Source organism: Artemia franciscana, unplaced genomic scaffold (assembly GCF_032884065.1).
Source record: "Artemia franciscana unplaced genomic scaffold, ASM3288406v1 PGA_scaffold_32, whole genome shotgun sequence".
Classification (NCBI taxonomy): Eukaryota; Metazoa; Arthropoda; class Branchiopoda; order Anostraca; family Artemiidae; genus Artemia; species Artemia franciscana.
In genome coordinates this window covers 2,974,465-2,983,029 of record NW_027062665.1, presented here as the reverse complement: position 1 = coordinate 2,983,029, position 8,565 = coordinate 2,974,465, and the positions used below count along the sequence as shown (strand labels likewise).

The window sequence follows — 8,565 nt, the reverse complement described above, 5'->3', positions numbered from 1 at the left end:
AGAAGTTTCAATTTTCAATCATTTGAGTCACCTCGAAAGTTTATTTGACCACCTCTTCCATTGAAACCTTATATGCCCCCACGGCATAAGTTACAGCCCTTCCCCAGCTCTGGACGGGGGGGGGTATGTTGACAACGAAGTTTTTATTATCTTATTGTTCGGCTATTTCAAACGAAATTGCTATCTCAAAATTTTCATTTGATACATTTGGGGAAGAGAGGTGCTTGTGTCAGAGAGGTAGATGCTCTCTGTTAACTTTTGACTCATAAAAAGTAACTAGAACTTTCCATTTCCAATCAAGCGAGCCACCTTCAAAGTTTATATAATTATCCCTTACATAAGAACCTTATATGCCTCTCGGGCATAACTTAAAACACTTTCTCCCGGGCTCTAGGGGGTTGTGTCGACCCAGGAGTTTTTGTTATCTGATATTTTGAACTATTTTAACAAAATGGCTATCTCAAAATTTGAATCGGATGGATCTGGGGAAAATGGGCTAAGGGGAGGCTGTGAGGCTATTTGCACTCGGATCTCTTTTGACTCTTAAAAAGCGAACTAGAACTATCAACTTCCAATCTAATTAGCCACCTTCGAATTTTATAGGACCACCTTCTTAAATAAAAACCCTATAGCCTTCCGGAGCATAACTTAAAACACTTGCCCCTGGCCTCTGGGGGTTTTTGTTCGACCCAGGAGTGTTCGTTATTTGATGTTTGAACTATTTTTAAGAAATGTCTATCTCAATATTTGTATCGGATGGGTTTGGGGGGAAGGACTAGGGGGCTTCTTACCCTCGGATCTCTTTCGACTCTTTAAATTGAACAAGGAGTTTCAATTTCCAATCAAATGAGTCCTCTCCCAAGTTACTACGAACGTCCCTACCATAAGAACCATATACACCCCCAGAGCATTACTTACAACGCCTGCCCCCGGCCCTGGGGGGTTGCGTAGATATCCGAGTTTTTCTTATTTGAACAATTTTTTACAAAATGGCTATCTCAAAATGTTTATCGGATGGGTTTTGGGGGAAAAAGGCGTGGAGGGGTTATTTGCCATCTGATCTCTTTTGACTCTTAAAGTGAACTAGAACTTTCAGTTTCCAATCAAATGAGTCCTCTCTGAAGCTTATATGAGCATCCTTTTCATAAGAACCATATATGCCCCATGGACATAACTTACAATGCCTTCCCCCCTGGCACTGGGGGATTGTGTTGACAAAGGGATTTTTGTTATATGACCTTTGAACTATTTAAAAAAAATGGCTATCTCAAAATTTGTATCTGATGGCTTTGAGGGACAAGGACGTGGGACTACCAGTTGCCTTTTGATCTCTTTTGGCTATTAAAAAGTGAACTAAAATTTTCAATTTCCATTCAAATGAGCCCTCTCTGAATTTTTTTGAAGCAACGCTTCCATAAAAACCATATACATCCCCATCGCTTAACAACACCTCCGCCGGGCCCTGGGGGCTTGTGTCGACACTGGAGTTTTTCTTTATTTGACCTTTGAACAATTTTTAACAAATTTTTTATCAAATGCATTTGGGGGAAAAAGGGCATAGAGATCTCCCATGGAGATCCCTCCGATCTCCATTGACTCTTAAAAACTGAACTAGAGCTTTCGATTTCCAATAAAGTGAACCTTTCTGAAGTTTATACGAACATCCCTTCCACAACAACCATATATGTCCCAAGGGCATTACCTACAACGCCTGCCTCCAAGCCCTGGGGGTTCTGTCGACCCCGGAGTTTCGGTTATATGATCTTTGAAATTTTTATAAAAACTGGCTATCTCAAAGTTCTTATCGGATGGGTTTGAGCAAAATAAGGCATGGAGGGAGGCTAGTTGCCCTCCAATCTCTTTTGACTCTTAAAAAGTGAATTATAACTTTCAATTTCCAATCAAATGAGGCTTCTCTGAGGTTTATATGAGCATCCCTTCCATAAGAGCCATATATGCCCCCAGAACATAACAACGTCTGGGCCCTTGTGGGTTGTGTGACTCAGGAGTTTTTTTTTCTTATCTGACCTTTGAACTATTTTTAACAAAATAGCTATCTATTTTGTTTTCTAGCGAAACTTATTATCGTATGATTTTGCGGAAAAAAGGTAGTGGAGAGGGGACTAGTTGTCTTCCCATCTCTTTTAACTCTTAAAAGGTAAACTAGAACTTTGAATTTCCAATAAAACGAATCCTCTCTGAAGTTTATATGATCATCCCTTCCATTAGAACTTTATCTGCCCCCATGGCATAACTTGCAACGCCTGCCCCCTGCCCCTGTGGGGGTAGTGTTGACACCAAAGTTTTTGTTATCAGATGTTTGGGTACTTGTGTATTATTTAGAACACACTCAATAAGTGAAGTTAGGTTCTTTTGTGAAACAAACTACGCTGCAGGTACATTTTAATTAAATATTTGGTACTTGTTCATTATTCAAAACACACTCGAGAATTTTGCCGAAAAAAATCCGGTTTCATAGTCACCAAGACGAAACTCAATTTAGTTTGCTACGCATAGTGATAGAAGATAGTGTTTGAACATGGATTTTGAAATGAAGATTTGGGATTTGCCAGAGACTGGAAAAGAGGCAATTATATTTTTCCAGGATAAGGGGTTGTTGCCAACAACAAAACAGTGCGTCAACGGACACGACTTTATACTCATACAAGAAGGAACATTTGTGGAAGTGTAACAATAGGCCATGTTTAAAAAAAGTCAATTTGAGTGTAAATATGTGGTTTGCTGACAGTTGAATGCCATGTATAAGGTAATTTTAAATCTTCCTAATAAAGTATTATATTTTCATTATATTTTGTTTTATTTCATTAGCTTTGGCAAAAGCTTGGGCTACATATTTGCACATTAGGGGGGGGGTGCATTATATCAAATACCCGACTTAGCCTAACCTAACCACCTCTATATATAAAATATTTAATTAAAATGTACCTGCATTGTAGTTTGTTTCATGAAAAAACCTAACTTCACTTATTGAGTGTGTTCTGAATAATACACAAATACTGATGTTAGAACTAATTCTAAAAAATGGATACCCAAATTTTTATCGGGAGGGTTTGGGGGGTAGGGCGTGTGGAGGCTAGTAGCCCTTGAATCCCTTTTGATTCTTAAAAGATAAAATATAACTTTCAATTTCCAATCAGATTAGCCTTCACTGAAGTTAATGCAAGCAATCCTTCCAAAAGAACCATATATACCCCAGGGCATAGCTTACAATAACTACCCCTGTGCCCTTGGGGGTTGTGTTGTTACCACAGTTTATGTTATCTGACTTTTTATCTATTTTTAACAAAATAGCCATATCAAAATGTTGACCTGATGCATTTAGGGGAAAGGACGAGGGGGGCTAGTTACCCTCTGACCTCTTTTGACTCTTAAAAAGTGAACTAGAACCTTCACTCTCCTAACAAATGAACCCTCTCAGAAGTTTATATGACCATTCCTTCCATGAGAACCATGTATGCCCCTAGTGCATAACTAACAACGCCCAGCCTTGGGCCCTGGGATGTTGTGTTGACACCATAGTTTTTGTTATCTAACCTTTTAACTATTTTAAGTGAAATAGCTATCTCAAAATTTTTATCTGATGCATTTGGGAAAAAAGGCATAGAGGGAGAGAGGACTAGTTGCCATCCATTCTTTTCACCCTTAAAAAGTGAACTAAAACATTCACTTTACAAACAAATAAGCCCTCTCTGAAGTTTATACAAGCATTCCTTCCACAAAACCATATATACCCCCAGGACATAACTTAAAACGCCAGCCACTGGGCCCAGGGGGGGTTGTATCATCACTGGAAATTTCGCTATTTAATCTAACAATTTTTAACAAAATGGCTATATAAAAAAAATTCTGATACATTTGGGGAAAAAAGGGCGTGGGGGCAGACTAGCTGCCCTCTGATCACTTTTGACTCTTTAAAGTGAACTAAAACTTTCAATTTCCAATCAAATCAGCCCTCTTCGAAGTTCAGACGAACATCCTTTCTATAAGAACCCTATATACCCCCAGGGTATAAATTACATCACCTGCCTTCAGGTCCTGGGGAGCTTTGACGACTTTGGTGTTTTTCTTATTTGACATTAGAACCATTTTTAACAAAATGTCTATCTCAAAATTTTTATATGATACATTTGAGAAAAAAACGTAGTGGGGAGGGGCTAGATGCCCTCAGATCAATTTTGACTCTTAAAAAGTGAACTAGTTATTTTAGTTCTAAATCAAATGAGCCCTCTCTGAAATTTATACAAGTATCCCTTCTATAAGAACCTTACATGATCCCAGGGTATAACTTACAACACTTGCCCCTGGGCTTTGAAGGTTTGTGGTGTTGATACTGAAGTTTTGTTACCTGACCTTTGAACTATAATTAAAAATAAACTAGAACTTACAATTTCCAATACAATCAGCCCTCTGTGAAGTTTATACAAGCATCCCTTCCATAAGAACCATATTTGCCCCCAGGGAATAACTTACAACGCTTGCCCCTGGGCCCTGGGGGGTTGTGTCGAAACTGAAGTTTTGTTATATTATCTTTGAACCATTTTAAAAACTGGCTATCTAAATTTTTATTGAATGTACTTGGGGAAAAAAGGTTAAGAGAGGGGAGGGGCCAGTTTCACTTTGATCACTTTTGACTCTGAAAAGGTGAACTAGAACTTTTGATTTCTGATCAAATGAGCCTTCCCTGAAGTTTATATGAGCATCCATTCAATAGGAACTATATTTACCCCAAGGGCATAACTTATAACACTTGCCCCCAGGCCCTGGGGGGTTATGTTGACCCTGGAGCTTTTTTTATAAGATCTTGAAATATTTTTAACAAAATGGCTACCTCAAATTTTCATCAGATGTATTTGGGAAAAGGGCGCAGGAGGGGGGGGATGCTAGTTGCCCTGTGGTCACTTTTCACACTTAAAAAAGGGCACTAGAACTCTCAATTTCTAATTGAAGGAGCCCCCTTTGAAGTTTATATGACAGCCCCTTCCATATGAAGTGCCTCTGGGGAAAAAAATTACGGTAATAATAAAAAAAAGCCATATGGTCTTTACTGATGCAATGCTATAGCAATGCCCCTGATCTACTAAAATGTACCAATATTCGTCTAAAATCATTCTGAAAAATTAATTGACAGTGCACTTTTAATAAATGAGAACAACACTCCTGGGACCTACTTCTGAAAAGGAATAAATTTGCCTTCAATTACTCTTTTATCCAAAGTGTTTAAAGAAGTTTTCAGAATTTAATAGTATTTCCTATTGAAGAGGTTGTATCAGTATTGCAATCCAACTCTCTAGAAGCAAATTCTATAAAATGATAAAAGCTACTTTAAGATTTTTTAAACAGTAATATAATCCTTTAGGGCACAGTGAAAAACATTACCATTCATCAGCATTGTTGAATAGATTCCCTAAAATATTTATTTTTAGTGAACTGTTCATATTCAACTTGGTACCTTCAAGGAAACACCACAGAATTAAAAAATCTACTTTAAATTGGAAAATTTATAATGACAGAAATATTGTTAAAGACTGCATACACGTAAGTTGTTCATAAGTCTTCTTTGTGTTTGTTGAGTTGAGAGATCCCATCTAAGACAGTGTCACATAACACAGTTTAGGAGGTGTAAAATGGGTTTTGAAAATATAGCGGGGGGGGGGGGATTTGTTGTTCTTTTTCAAAGAAAACACAAATAAAGGCATTTTCAATGAAAATATAAAAAAAAATCTAGAGGGGGAGTATGGGGCGGTTCCCTTGTCCCTCCCATAATTGACACCACTGGTCTCAGATTTCTGTTTCGCCTCTCTTCAGGTTTTTAAGAATCATTATTGAGTGCAATCGACAGAACAACAGAATTTGCAATCGCTGTATGTCACTTGGTTAATATCAAGTGCCATAAAAACGGATTATTCAAGTGAAAACAAAGAAGTAACGTTAAATTTTTCAAAAATTTCTCATAAATATATTAAAAATAAGAATGCTAAAATACCTTATAACTTCATCAAAAGCTCCTTTCAGATCCCGGAAAGCTGTTCTGGCTTCTGGGGGAATTGTTATGTCACTCGTAATTACTTTTCCACATGTCATCCAGTATTTAAAAGAGTAATTAATGTGGACTTCAAATATTGAGAAGACTGTTTGTTTTAATGAGAATGTAAATATGTGGGAGGTTGTGAGAAAATTAATACAATCTTTTCCCATTAAATTCAAATAGGCTAGGAAAAAACAAGCCGTATCCAGGAGGGCTAAAGGGTATGTATGGTCTGAAACCTTTCTCTGACTTGTAAAAACATAACAAAACGAATATAAACAAGTCTTTCATGCGTTTCATAGTTTTTGTTTTATAAAAATTCCTCAAAAAAATCTTTAATACCACTTCCCCCTTGGAAATTTCCTGGATTTCCCTATGAAAGAGATTTAGAAATGTGAAAAATACCAGTTTTCAAATTTTAAGGACTGTGTAACATTTCTAAATCTTCTATATTGGTAAAACGCCAACACTTGGGAAAAGGGATTGTTGAAACACAAATGTTCAATGAACAAAGTCATAGTTTGCAGCAAAGGCCCAAGAATTTTGATTCTGCCTTGGCCCAACACGTGTACAGTAACCCTCACCACTTCATTTTGTTTGAAAACACTTCCATTATTCAGAGGTCCTTGTCAAAATATTTGCTTGATTTTCATCTTCATATTTTGCTACTGGCTGACAAAATTCTCATTTTCTCAACTATTTGATTTTTTTCATTAACTATATATCTTCCTTTCCTGGTTTCCCACAAAATATTGAGCTTTAAATATTATAGGAATGTGTTGAAGCTTGTCTTAAGTTTAATATGGTTCTTTACTTTCCTTTGTAAAACTTCTTTTCTAGATAGTTGTGTTGTAACTAATGTTTATTAAGGGCTTTTTCTGGTTTATTTTGATAATTTAAATATATATTTATAAAACTATGGTATAAATTAAATAAAAAAAAACAAGTGTTTTTAACTGAAAGTAAGGAGCAACATTAAAACTTAAAATGAACAGAAATTACTCCATATATGAAAGGGCATTTTCCTCCTCAACACCCGGCTTTTTAAGCTAAAGTTTTTTACTGTTTTAAAAAGTAAAGTTAACAGAAAGTGTCAAACTTTAGCATAAAAAGCGGGGTGTTGAGGAGGAACAACCCCTTTCATATACAGAGTAATTTCTGTATAAGCATCTATATTAAGCATCTCCAACATAAGATCTTTCTATATATCAAGTTTCATTAAGATCTGACCACCCATTTGCAAGATAAAGATACCTCAATTTTCACGTCTTCCAAGATTTCTGGTTTCCCCATCCAATTCCCCTCAATGTCACTGGATCTGGTTGGGATTTAAAATAATAGCTCTGAAGCACAAGATCCTTCTAAATATGAAACTTCATTAAGATCTAATCACCCATTTGTAAGTTACAAATACATCTTTCTATTTTTTTTCAAATTAACCCTCCCCCCAAGCTCCCGCAAAGAGAGTGTATCCCTTACGGTTATGTCAATCATGTATTTAGGATTTGTGCTTATTTTTCCCACTAAATTTCGGTTTTGCCTCTCTTCAGGTTTCTAAGAATCATTATTGGGCCTTCTTGAAGAAATTGACTTTCTCTATGCTGTTATGATTTACAAAATAAATGTCATTGACACACATATAACATAAACCTTACCCAATTGTAGCAACAAATCATAATTTTGAGTGAGAAGCCCCTTAAATTTCAAAGTCTTATCTGTATTACCCCTGTGAAAAGCCATTTAAAGATAAGACATTTCAAACAGGGGTGCATTTAAATGCCTACATTCCATTTTGAACTATATCATAAAAGGTAATAATTGTTTTCCAATGCCAGTGAACTAATTATAGAATATGGTAGCTTAAAAAACAGTGAAAAGTTGAATTTTTCTAAGGTAAGCAAGGATTTACACTTTCAATAGTAATATAGGATCAAATTTGACCAAAATATAAGCTATAATGCACAACAAACTGCATTATATGGAGGAGGGAAGGGTATAGTTAGGGATCTCAAAATAACTTCCCAGGATATACTTTAGCCTGTAGACACATCCCTGAAAGTTTCAATTCTCTAGCCCATTAACTTTCCAAGACAGCAAGAAGTCAATGGACTAGAATTTTACCAAATTAGCATTTCTATGTGCTATAGGCCTAGTATGGAAACTATGCTGCTCTACAGCATAGTTTCATTAACTCAGGTTAATCTTAATCACTTGAATGTAGGCTAGGCCTAGGCTACTATGAATATAGAAAAGTTTTCTTGTTCAATTAGGGTAATTTCAGCAATTGACAACATGCCAATAATTCTGCAGATTTAATAAGATACAAGGAAATCGAAAAATTGCCATTTACCTTCTTTTGAAAGTTACTTTTTGCTTAAATTTCATTTGCCAATCCCAGGATTTGTATGAGGTTATACAGACTGCATACAGTCCTTTCACCCCTTTGACTTCAAGATGGCTCTAGCAATCCTTCTTTTTCATCCTCTCTTCTGTTTGGTTTGTGGGAAGTGCAAGTAATT

The 8,565-nt window shown here is 36.3% G+C and overlaps 1 protein-coding gene across 1 annotated transcript in view; it reads right to left on the bottom strand.

The window, feature by feature from the left end:
* LOC136041651 (zinc finger protein 664-like) overlaps positions 1-8,565 on the bottom strand; it is an 87,817-nt gene extending 79,252 nt beyond the window's left edge. The window contains exon 1 of the mRNA XM_065726358.1: positions 8,397-8,565. The gene's annotated coding sequence lies outside the window, so the exon portion shown is untranslated. The remainder of the gene's footprint in view (positions 1-8,396) is intronic.